The sequence below is a fragment of the Coregonus clupeaformis genome, unplaced genomic scaffold (genome assembly GCF_020615455.1).
Source record: "Coregonus clupeaformis isolate EN_2021a unplaced genomic scaffold, ASM2061545v1 scaf0180, whole genome shotgun sequence".
NCBI classification, from domain to species: domain Eukaryota; kingdom Metazoa; phylum Chordata; class Actinopteri; order Salmoniformes; family Salmonidae; genus Coregonus; species Coregonus clupeaformis.
This window is the reverse complement of record NW_025533635.1, coordinates 278,299-290,358: the sequence shown is the minus strand read 5'-3', so window position 1 is coordinate 290,358 and position 12,060 is coordinate 278,299. Positions and strand designations below refer to the sequence as shown.

At 40.4% G+C, this 12,060-nt stretch overlaps 1 pseudogene; it reads left to right on the top strand.

Moving 5' to 3' along the window:
• The first annotated feature begins 2,663 nt into the window (after window positions 1–2,663).
• On the top strand, window positions 2,664–4,908 carry LOC121574273 (annotated as a pseudogene).
• Window positions 4,909–12,060: the final 7,152 nt, after the last annotated feature.

The window sequence follows — 12,060 nt, the reverse complement described above, 5'->3', positions numbered from 1 at the left end:
TTGAAGCCCTGGCATTCCCAGGAGTAGTGTACAGAACCATTTATATAGAATACATATCCTTCAATGTAGTTAGAGCTCCTTTGCAATAACATTGGACTTGTGTGTTCGTTTGTTGACCCAAAACATAATGAAAACAAAGACTGTGTTTACGGTAATGATGGTTATTTAATGTAAACTGATTGTGAAATCATTTTATTATAAGGGATTTGTTTTTTGGGGGGAAGTATTACATTTGACAGATGTTGGAATCTGTCTCTTGTCAAACAAAGTGTAATATTTTAAAGTATTTGACCATTCTATTTGACCCAGGTTTGGCTAACCATGATTATGTTTGAAATAATAATTTGCTCTCACCTATCTTGGGAGGCTACCGTAGCCTGCACCTTACCGGATGTTTTGACTGCTGAGTGGTTATCTACCTATCTTCCAAGGAACCATCACAATCTCTCACATGTAACATTTTTTATAATCTCAGTATCACGTGATCCATATTATCTCAAACGAATGAGTTGATGATTAAGCTTAAATAGATAATACATTTCTACTTTGCGGCATCTGTGTATGAAAGCAGAAGAGATCCTGCTCCTCACTTCACCTGCAGTTTTGCCTACATCAGGTAACTGCTCTTTCTAGAAGGACGATGCTAGTACTCAGTGCCCACACTATACATTTAATGGAAAGTATGCATTGACTGACTTTTTACAATGTAATTTTTTTTTCAACAGTGGAGGTATTGGACGTGTACGTTTATTTTGACATTTGATTATTTCTGAGTAATATTGGATAGTTGAACTCTTGAATGTCTTCAGAGAAAATGTGTTTAAAATATGCATGTTTTCTTTCCTCTCTTAGATTAAGAAGGAAAACACTTTGACCAGAGCACCTTCATCATGACTCTTGTCTTCATGCTGAGCCTTACCTCAGCACTGCTATGTGTAATAAACTGTCATCCACTCGTGGGAAGACATCTCACAAAGTCGTATTATCATAAGAATAGCATTTCAATATGAATATTATGACTGCTTCCATTGCCATACCAAATAAATTGCATACCAAATAAATTGCACGAGTGTTACAGTTGAAGTCGGAAGTTTACATACACTTAGGTTGGAGTCATTAAAACTTGTTTTTCAACCACTCCACACATTTCTTGTTAACAAACTATAGTTTTGGCAAGTCGGTTAGGACACCTACTTTGTGCATGACACAAGTAATTTTTCCAACAATTGTTTAAAGACAGATTATTTCACTTATAATTGACTGTATCACAATTCCAGTGGGTCAGAAGTTTACATACACGAAGTTGACTGTGCCTTTTTTACAGCTTGGAAAATTCCAGAAAATGTCATGGCTTTCGAAGCTTCTGATAGGCTAATTGACATCATTTGAGTCAATTGGAGGTGTACCTGTGGATGTATTTCAAGGTCTACCTTCAAACTCAGTGCCTCTTTGCTTGGCATCATGAGCAAATCAAAAGAAATCAGCCAAGACCTCAGATAAACAATTGTAGACCTCGACAAGTCTGGTTCATCCTTGGGAGCAATTTCCAAACACCTGAAGGTACCACGTTCATCTGTACAAACAATAGTACGCAAGTATAAACACCATGGGACCACGCAGCCGTCATACCGCTCAGGAAGGAGACATGTTCTATCTCCTAGAGATGAACGTACTTTGGTGCGAAAAGTGCAAATCAATCCCAGATTGATACAGTAAAGGACCTTGTGAAGATGCTGGAGGAAACTGGTACAAAAGTATCTATATCCACAGTAAAAATGAGTCCTATATCGACATAACCTGAAAGGCCGCTCAGCGAGGAAGAAGCCACTGCTCCAAAACCGCCATAAAAAAGCCAGACTATGGTTTGCAACTGCAAATGGGGACAAAGATCGTACTTTTTGGAGAAATGTCCTCTGGTCTGATTAAACAAATATTGAACTGTTTGGCCATAATGACCATCGTTATGTTTGGAGGAAAACGGGGATAGCTTGCAAGCTGAAGAACACCATCCCAACCGTGAAGCACGGGGGTGGCAGCATCATGCTGTGGGGGTGCTTTGCTGCAGGAGGTACTGGTGCACTTCACAAAATAGATGGCATCATGAGGAAGGAAAATGATGTGGATATATTGAAGCAACATCTCAAGACATCAGTCAGGAAGTTAAAGCTTGGTCGCAAATGGGTCTTCCAAATGGACCCCAAGCATACTTCCAAAGTTGTGGCAAAATGGCTTAAGGACAACAAAGTCAAGGTATTGAAGTGGCCATCACAAAGCCCTGACCTCAATCCTACAGAAAATGTGTGGGCAGAACTGAAAAAGCGTGTGCGAGCAAAGAGGCCTACAAACCTGACTCAGTTACACCAGCTCTGTCAGGAGGAATGGGCCAAAATTCACCCAACTTATTGTGGGAAGCTTGTGGAAGGCTACCCGACACGTTTGACCGAAGTTAAACAATTTAAAGGCAATGCTACCAAATACTAATTGAGTGTATGTAGACTTCTGACCCACAGGGAATGTGATGAAAGAAATAAAAGCTGAAATAAATCATTCTCTCTACTAATATTCTGACATTTCACATTCTTAAAATAAAGTGGAGATCCTATCTGACCTAAGACAGGGAACTTTTACTATGATTAAATGTCAGGAATTGTGAAAAACTGAGTTTAAATGTATTTGGCTAAGGTGTACGTAAACATCCGACTTCAACTGTATATTATTGATTGTAATGATGTATTATCTTATTTTTGCATGCTTTGAATGAGGTGACAACTGGAAATGAGGACATGGACACAACAGGTAGGCCACAAATCCTATTTCCTTGTTATGAGAAGACAAGCCAAGATAACATCTGAAACATTAATTCAACCTGCTACATGATGCAGTTATTGTAAGATTAGTGTAGATTGCCTTTAATGTTTTGTACAGGTACATTTGACAGTGATATTGACGTCTCCGACTTAATTGAGGCAGCCAACGAAAACTTAGGTAAGATCTTAATTTAAGAATGTGTATAAAATCTATTGAATGTTGTGTACGCTATGCTGCCAATGCACAGAAATATGTTTTAATTCTATTTCTATGGTCCAATAATGACACCATTAAAGATGAAACCATGGCAATGAACTCTGGATTGATGTATTTACCATTATTTCCTACCGTAGGCATTGACAGACATGATCCACTCATCCTATTTGGAGATATTGCTATGGAAACTGGGATTCGGAATGCTTCTCCATGCACAGCTAGAGATTGCAAGTTGCCCAAAAGCAGGAATGGGGTTGTGACTGTGCCTGTGTATATCTCCTCTTCATACAGTAAGTGTATTTTTGAATTCATTTCGTATAGTGGCCATTCACACCTAACTTTCATTATGATCGCCTTACTGGTGTCTAATTTAAAGGGTCCTAAATTCAGTGTGGTGAAAATGATCTTATTCTTTCTTTACAGCTTTAGAGGAGCAAGATATCATCATAAAAGGACTGATCTCCTTCCACCTGTCTACCTGCATCCAATTTGTGTGGTAGAAGCAGCATCAAGATAATTTGTATTTCCACCCTGGAAATGGGTATGTTACAAGTAGACATTCAAATGAAAAGGGAATTAATATAATGCAATTGAGTCTCCAGTCTTTGTCTTTCCTAACACAAGACTGATAATCTAGAAGATAAGACTGTCTGTGTGCTTGGCTCCTGTCTCTAAGGTGCTGGTCATATTTGGGACGTCGAGGTGGTCAGCAGGTGATCTCCTTACAGCAACGTGGCTGTGTCCATCATGGTACGGTCCAGCATGAAGTCCTGCATGCTCTGGGCTTCCACCATGAGCAGAACCGCAGTGACAGGGACAATAATGTCACCATCATCACAGAGAACATCAGCGAAGGTAAGAGGCCTCCACTTTCACTTTGTTTTTTAGAGGTTGCTGATGTGTTTGTATTGTCAGACTGAAAATACTAATGTCTTATCACTGTGAAAAATCTCTATCTCTAAATCTCTTATTTTAGGCAAGGAACACAACTTCAGAAAGGTGGAAACGAATAACTTGATGACTCCATATGACTACACCTCTGTGATGCACTATGGAAGGTCAGTTTCTAGGACTATTTGTATTTATTCAAGCTAAAATAAACCTTCAATCTCCCACCTACTGGTATGCCACAGTTGTGCATGTACTGTGCAATGATATGTCTTTCAGGTATGCATTCTCAAAAGATTATGGTAAGCTGCCAACCATCATTCCAAAGCCAGACTCTAATGTTCAGATCGGAGGGGCCCGACAGATGAGTCGCCTGGACATCGTGAGGGTCAACAGGTTGTACTACTGCGGTGAGTATAAAAGTTTTCTTTCAATCATGCATTTCATAACATGAGAATAAATGTTTGTTTTTGTTAACACTGCTGATGATGGTGTGTGTCTTTATGTTTTTTTTGTATTTTCACCCCAATAGGAGGACACTTGAATAAATGAATTTAGAAGACTACAGCAGAGATTTCAACCAACAACTATTCGAAACAAAATCAAATACCAGCTAATCAATTAGCTTCTAGATGAGGTCAAATTCACTTCGCACAATACTCATCCCAGTCATTGCTTTATATTGTGTTGCGAATGCTTCACCACCCAGTTTGGTGCAAATATTCTCTCACCCAAATGTTTTTTTTTTTTTTGTCATGTTGACACTGTTATTGTAGATATTATTTTGGGTGATTGTAAGACATCCAGTACTCATTGTTTTATTACATTGGTTGTATGGTTAATGTCAATGTTACATTTACATTACATTTACGTCATTTAGCAGACGCTCTTATCCAGAGCGTGATTTCATATCCCATCTTTCCCCCATTTATTAGCATTCAGAATCTTTACAATTACTGTACTGCATCTAGCTGCATTTATATTTGCTCAATAAAAGCTCACTGTATATATGCCAAGTGACAGTGTATTCCTTCCACTAGGTGGCATCCGAATCTCATATGTACAGTACGTACATTATTTCTTTAATGTCTTAAAACCAACTGTTTCCATTGCCGTATAGAATTCCTTACCATTTGGACAGATTCGCGGCTTCCCCTAAACCTCCAATCAAACTAGTGACTTTTCTACTAAAAGATAAGCACAATGAGTAAGGTAATATAGTGTATGCATACCACACTCATACACAAAATGGGTGTCAGACATGAAAAAGCCAAACATACAAAAAAACTATAAAATCTGTGCATCCAGAAATATACAAAAAAATGTCTGCCTCATCTTCCAAGAGTTGAAACCGTTCCCTAGAGCACCAGCCAACTCCAGGTAAATCACACTGTTGAGATCTGTCAGTGACTCACTGGTGCCATCACCAATCTGATAATTGGCTTTGTCAAAGCTTTCTCACATTCGGTGATGGGTTAGGTGGAGGCAGCAAATAAAAAGGGGAAACTAGTCAAGTACTCTACCCATACAGAAATATTTAAACCTAGAAGAACAAGGTCAGTAAAAATAAAACATTGCAACAGATACAATTGGCCATTTTGTATGTGCAGCATCTACTAGTTGTATGGACTTGTATACTATCTTATGTTCCTCCACTGTTGATTTATTTTTAGAGAAAGGTATGTGCTCATACAGTAGACTGGACACAAAATGTGACGATGTTGTAAAATGATGGCAAATTAAATGTGGTTATTTTACTGCTGTAAGCCATGGCAGGATGCTTTGACGTGTGTGCTGAGTTTAGCAAGCCCGGAGGAGTTAGCCCACAGTCCCAATTTACTTTCAGCCTCAACACCTCCTGCTCGGCTCCGACTGTGAGCTGGAGAGGAGGGGTGTCTGGCACAGGGATTGAAAAGTGGTTCAAAGCACAGCAGAATGCTCGTCCATTGAACTGATAAGATAACTTTTATCTTCCCTCCCTTGCTCCATCTCTCTCTTCTCTCTCTCCTTCCTCCTGCTGCTCTTATTTTACTTGAGTTAAATGACTCAACACACTAGCAAAGAAATGTTATATGAGCCTTTCTCACTCCAGGCTCTGACATTTTTTTTTCATGCTTTGAATACATTTTAGGTACAGTCATGTACAAATATCAACAAAAATGCCTCTGCAGAGCTGGAGATTATATTTTAGAGGCACATTTTTGCTTCTCAACTCTTGCAAACATTCTGTAGCCTGAGTAGTGTCAGTGTTTACTATTAATATACACACCAATGGCTCCAAGGGTCTAATGAACTGGCCTGTATTTCTCCTCTAATTATTAAACCAGTTGAATTTATATTATTTATGATGACAGACTGCAGCTCCCAACATTAGGCTTATAAAGGAAGAGCATATAGGAATGCGTGGGGATGGAGTATTTTGAAACCCCTATAGGACTCATGAAAAATTATTAATGCGCTCACTTCCCATGTGATCAATGGCAGCTTAAGTTTGCCTATGCCAGTCATAAATATGCAATTAAATCCACTATCTAACCAGGAGGACTTAGGTTGTGTGATGGTTACAGATGGGCAATGGAGGAGAAAGACACTGAACCAAATAGTGCTTTCAAATGGCATAAAAATAAAATGACGAATGAAAGTGATTACGGTAAGTGGCATACATATTTAACATTCAGTAAATTTTTTGGTCTGCACAAATTATCCAGTTATTTATTTATTACAGTTAGGTATTCTTTCAAGTTATTTGCCATTTAAATTACAGCCATCAGGTTTTACAAAAGCTGCTGAGCTAACTCCATGTGCACCGGAGTAGCCTTGGATCCTCCCTAGGTGCCACTGACCTGCATGAGTGTCAAAACCTCATGGAGTGCCAATGGCACAACACACGTAAACATGAATAATTGAGAAGTTGTATTTTTGGCCTTTGAAGATATTGGATGTCGAATGGGTACCGTATGCTAGGCCAACTAGAGACAGCTCTCCTAGTGACAATAGAGCTAGCCAGCTTGTAGCCCTAAAAACTAGAAATGAGTCACTGGTTCTTTCAGCCATTCCAATGGGGAAAGAATAAGATTTTAGGATAAATGCTGAAAAAAAGGTCTGAGGTTAACACAGGCTTAGGAGATCTTATACGTTTTGTTCTATGAGATAATTTCAGTCAGTTAACATGACTTTTATGAATTATGAAGCCTTTATGTGCTTTTTTTAAAATTACATAAATGTTTTAAAATTCACAAAAAGGGATTTATTTTTATTTATTTCACCTTTATTTAACCAGGTAAACCAGTTGAGAACAAGTTCTCATTTACAACTGCGACCTGGCCAAGATAAAGCAAAGCAGTGCAATAAAAACAACAACACAGAGTTACATATGGGGTAAAACAAAACATAAAGTCAAAAATACACCAGAAAATATATATACAGTGTGTGCAAATGTAGCAAGTTATGGAGGTAAGGCAATAAATAGACCATAGTGCAAAATAATTACAATTAGTATTGACACTGGAATGATAGATGTGCAAGAGATGATGTGCAAATAGAGATACTGGGGTGCAAATTAGCAAAATAAATAACAATATGGGGATGAGGTAGTTGGGTGGGCTAATATCAGATGGGCTGTGTACAGGTGCAGTGATCGGTAAAGTGCTCTCCTGAGTGGCGCAGTGGTCTAAGGCACTGTATTGCAGTGCTAGCTGTGCCACTAGAGATCCTGGTTCGAATCCAGGCTCTGTCGCAGCCGGCCGCGACCGGGAGACTCATGGGCAGCGCACAATTGGCCTAGCGTTGTCCAGGGTAGGGGAGGGAATGGCCAGCAGGGATGTAGCTCAGTTGATAGAGCATGGCGTTTGCAACGCCAGGGTTGTGGGTTCGATTCCCACGGGGGACCAGTATGAAAAAAAAAATATATATATATATGTATTCACTAACTGTAAGTCACTCTGGATAAGAGCGTCTGCTAAATGACGTAAAATGTGCTCTGACAACTGATGCTTAAAGTTAGTGAGGGAGATAAGAGTCTCCAGCTTCAGAGATTTTTGCAATTCGTTCCAGTCATTGGCAGCAGAGAACTGGAAGGAATGGCGGCCAAAGGAGGTGTTGGCTTTGGGGATGACCAGTGAGATATACCTGCTGGAGCGCATACTACGGGTGGGTGTTGCTATGGTGACCAATGAGCTAAGATAAGGCGGGGATTTGCCTAGCAGTGATTTATAGATGGCCTGCAGCCAGTGGGTTTGGCGACGAATACGTAGTGAGGACCAGCCAACAAGAGCGTACAGGTCACAGTTGTGGGTAGTATATGGGGCTTTGGTGACAAAACGGATGGCACTGTGATAGACTACATCCAATTTGCTGAGTAGAGTGTTGGAGGCTATTTTGTAAATGACATCGGTAGGATAGTCAGTTTTACGAGTGCATGTTTGGCAGCATGAGTGAAGGAGGCTTTGTTGCGAAATAGGAAGCTGATTCAAGAATGTAACTTTGGATTGGAGATGCTTAATGTGAGTCTGGAAGGAGAGTTTACAGTCTAACCAGACACCTAGGTATTTGTAGTTGTCCACATACTCTAGGTCAGACCCGTTGAGAGTAGTGATTCTAGTCGGGTGGGCGGGTGCCAGCAGCGTTCGATTGAAGAGCATGCATTTAGTTTTACTAGTGTTTAAGAGCAGTTGGAGGCTACTGAAGGAGTGTTGTATGGCATTGAAGCTCGTTTGAAGGTTAGTTAACACAGTGTCCAATGAAGGGCCAGATGTATACAAAATGGTGTCGTCTGCGTAGAGGTGGATCTGAGAGTCACCAGCAGCAAGAGCGACATCATTGATATACACTGAGAAAAGAGTCAGCCCAATAATTGAACCCTGTGGCACCCCCATAGAGACTGCCATAGGTCCAGACAACAGGCCCTCCGATTTGACACATTGAACTCTATCTGAGAAGTAGTTGGTGAACCAGGCGAGGCAGTCATTTGAGAAACCAAGGCTATTTAGTCTGACAATAAGAATGCGGTGGTTGACAGAGTCGAAAGCCTTGGCCAGGTCGATGAAGACGGCTGCACAGTACTGTCTATTATCGATCGCGGTTATAATATCGTTTAGGACCTTGAGTGTGGCTGAGGTGCACCTATGACCAGCTCGGAAACCGGATTGCATAGCGGAGAAGGTACGGTGGGATTCGAAATGGTCGGTGATCTGTTTGTTAACTTGGCTTTCAAAAACTTTCGAAAGGCAGGGCAGGATGGATATAGGTCTGTAACAGTTTGGATCTAGAGTGGATCTAGGATGTTAGCTGATGAAGATGATCTTTTAGAACAAAACGTATAAGATCTCCTAAGCCTGTGTTTACCACAGATCTTATTTTTGGCGTTTATCCAAAAACCCTGCAAAAACTCCATTCATTACCCTATAGGCTTTGTCCAACGAGCCATGGCGGAGTTTGTGCCTACAAAAAGATGCCATTACTAATTGTTCCCTTTTGCTTCCTGAATTTTCTTTAGAGAAAATAATGCAAATCACTCTTTGAACGCATAATGTAGGAAATCGCAGTTATAGAAAATGCCCGAGTTCTCTCCCACCAAACAAGAACCTTTGTTATGAAACAATCAAATAAAATAAAATTTCATTTGCCACATGCGCCGAATACAACAGGTGTACACCTTACAGTGAAATGCTTACTTACAAGCCCTTAACCAACAATGCAGTTTTAAGAAAAAAAGTATTGAGTGAAAAATATATAAGTAAAAATAACAAATAATTAATTAAAGAGCAGCAGTAAAATAAAATAACAGTAGGGAGGCTATTTACAGGGGGTCCCGGTACATACAGTATAGAGATGTTTTTTTTTACAGAGTGCACCAGATAGGAATGGGGGGTTGTGATGAGGAGCACCATGAGGTTGTGTAGGGACCCCTTCTACCCCAACCCCCTTTTCTCCACGCTTCATGAGTTTACAGTGTTGAACATCAGATGAGGGGTCTGTGAAATACAGAGTGTGTGGGAGTGGGGAGTGAGAATGAGGAAGACTGGTTGGTCTCTTAGCAACAGCACGTTAACAGAGAAGGGAGAATGCCGAGGAAAACGATGCTCCAGATTGCTTTAGCGAGCTTCCACATAGTACAGTTTTTGAAAGGTGGATATCCATGTAATGATAGCCTTTTCTATTTACTGTAATAAGGCATTTATTTCTCATCTGTAATGTAGGCTGCTTTTGAAAGCAATTGCCTACATGATACTTGGCTAACCATATTTGAGCTAAATGTTCTTGTTGGCTTGGCCGTGGCTTGCTATATAAAGCAGGCATTGAGGCATTCAGTTACTGTTCGATTGAACATTAGAATGGGCAAAATGAGTGACCTAAGCGGCTTTGAGCGTGGTATGATAGTCAGTGCCAGGCGCGCCGGATCCAGTATCTCAGAAACAGCCGCCCTCCTGGGCCACAAACAGACAAATAAAGGTCCAGTACAACAGTGGTGTGCAGAACGGCATCTCGGAACATACAATTCGTCAATTCTTGTCACGGATGGGCTATTGCAGCAGAAGACCACACCAGGTTCCACTCCTATCACCAAAAACAAGAAGAAGCAGCTCCAGTGGGCATGCGATCACCAACACTGGACAATTCAGGAGTGGAAAAACATTGCCTGGTCTGACGAATCCCGGTTCCTGTTGCATCATGCAGAGTCAGGATTTTGCGTAAACAGCATGAGTCCATTGACCCAACCTGCCTGGTGTCAACGGTACAGGCTGGTGGCGGTGGTGTACTGGTGTGGGGAATGATTTCCTGGCACACGTTAGGTCCCTTGATACCAACTGAGCAACGATTGAACTCCACAGCATATCTGAACATTGTTGCTGACCAGGTGCATCCCTTCATGTCAAAGGAGGGTCCGACACGGTACTAGATGGGTGTACCTAATAAACTGACCACTGAGTGTATTTGCCATGGTTTTAAGTCTAACTACGATTCCAGAATGTCTCACCAATCATCAATTAAAGAAGCTATTTATCCCATGCAAGGCCCTTGATTCCCTTTGTAAAACCCTTTAGGGTGATATGACAAATTAGAGACACTATATTATTATTGGGGTGGGGGGGGGGGGGGATACATTCAACATTAGGCTATAGGAGTGGTTTTATAATTTACAATATATATTTTGACTCTTTTCAACATTTAATTGAATATGTTCTAGTTTTGTTTCAAAGGACCCTTGATAATTTGCTAAAAAAAATTCATTCATCACTTTCTTATCTTTATGCATTATCTTCTGGACACAGTACAAACAAGCTCACCCCAGATTATTAGGGCTTCCCTCAGTGCAAAAAATAAAACACTAAATAAAAAAACCTGAACCTCAGTATATCTCTATTGAGTTACACAAGGATGAGAAGGTATAACTGTGGCTGTAGCTGGGTTGGTAGCTGTCTGCCACAGTACAGGGAGAAACTATAATTGGGCTCCAAGGAGAAGGGAATTGCCTGCAGTGCTTACATTTTTAAAGATTAGGCAGAGTCTGAAAATATTGCCACCTTCATATTCCTTGGTAACCTCAATAACACTATATAAGTGTGCTGTAAGATAATAACATTCAAGTGAAACCACATCCTCTGTAGATACAGTAAACTATAAATGGCCAGCAATGGCACATTGCAGGCTTTCTATGAAGTAAAATGGGATCTACCAAAGATCCTTTAATAAAAGGACTGAGAGAAATTTGACACCCCACAGTTTTCCCTCCCACAATACTCAGTAGCCCGTAGATAAGCAGAGAGAATCAATCAAACTGCTCTGGGGGACAATCTGGGAGGGAGACACTTAGCTGGTAAGGTCACTATATTTCCTGGTTTGTGCCAATCCAATTGAGGACTTTGTCATTTCTGTCTTTCTCTGTCTGAATAAGTCAGACTCCTGATTAAGGCAGATACAATCACTCCTCAAACTCTTTTAGTATCCTTCTTCTCATATAATCACATCACAAGGCAAGACAGTAAGGTGCAAAGCAAACATTCACAAGATGTTCAAAGGGTCCTTGTTTTATTCTTAACTCCACTGTGACCAGGCTTCCCACAGCACTACTTTCATTAATCTGCTTGCTCTGTCCTCATATTTAGCCTCACATTGAAATGTTTTACCATTTTCTTTTCAGGACAACCA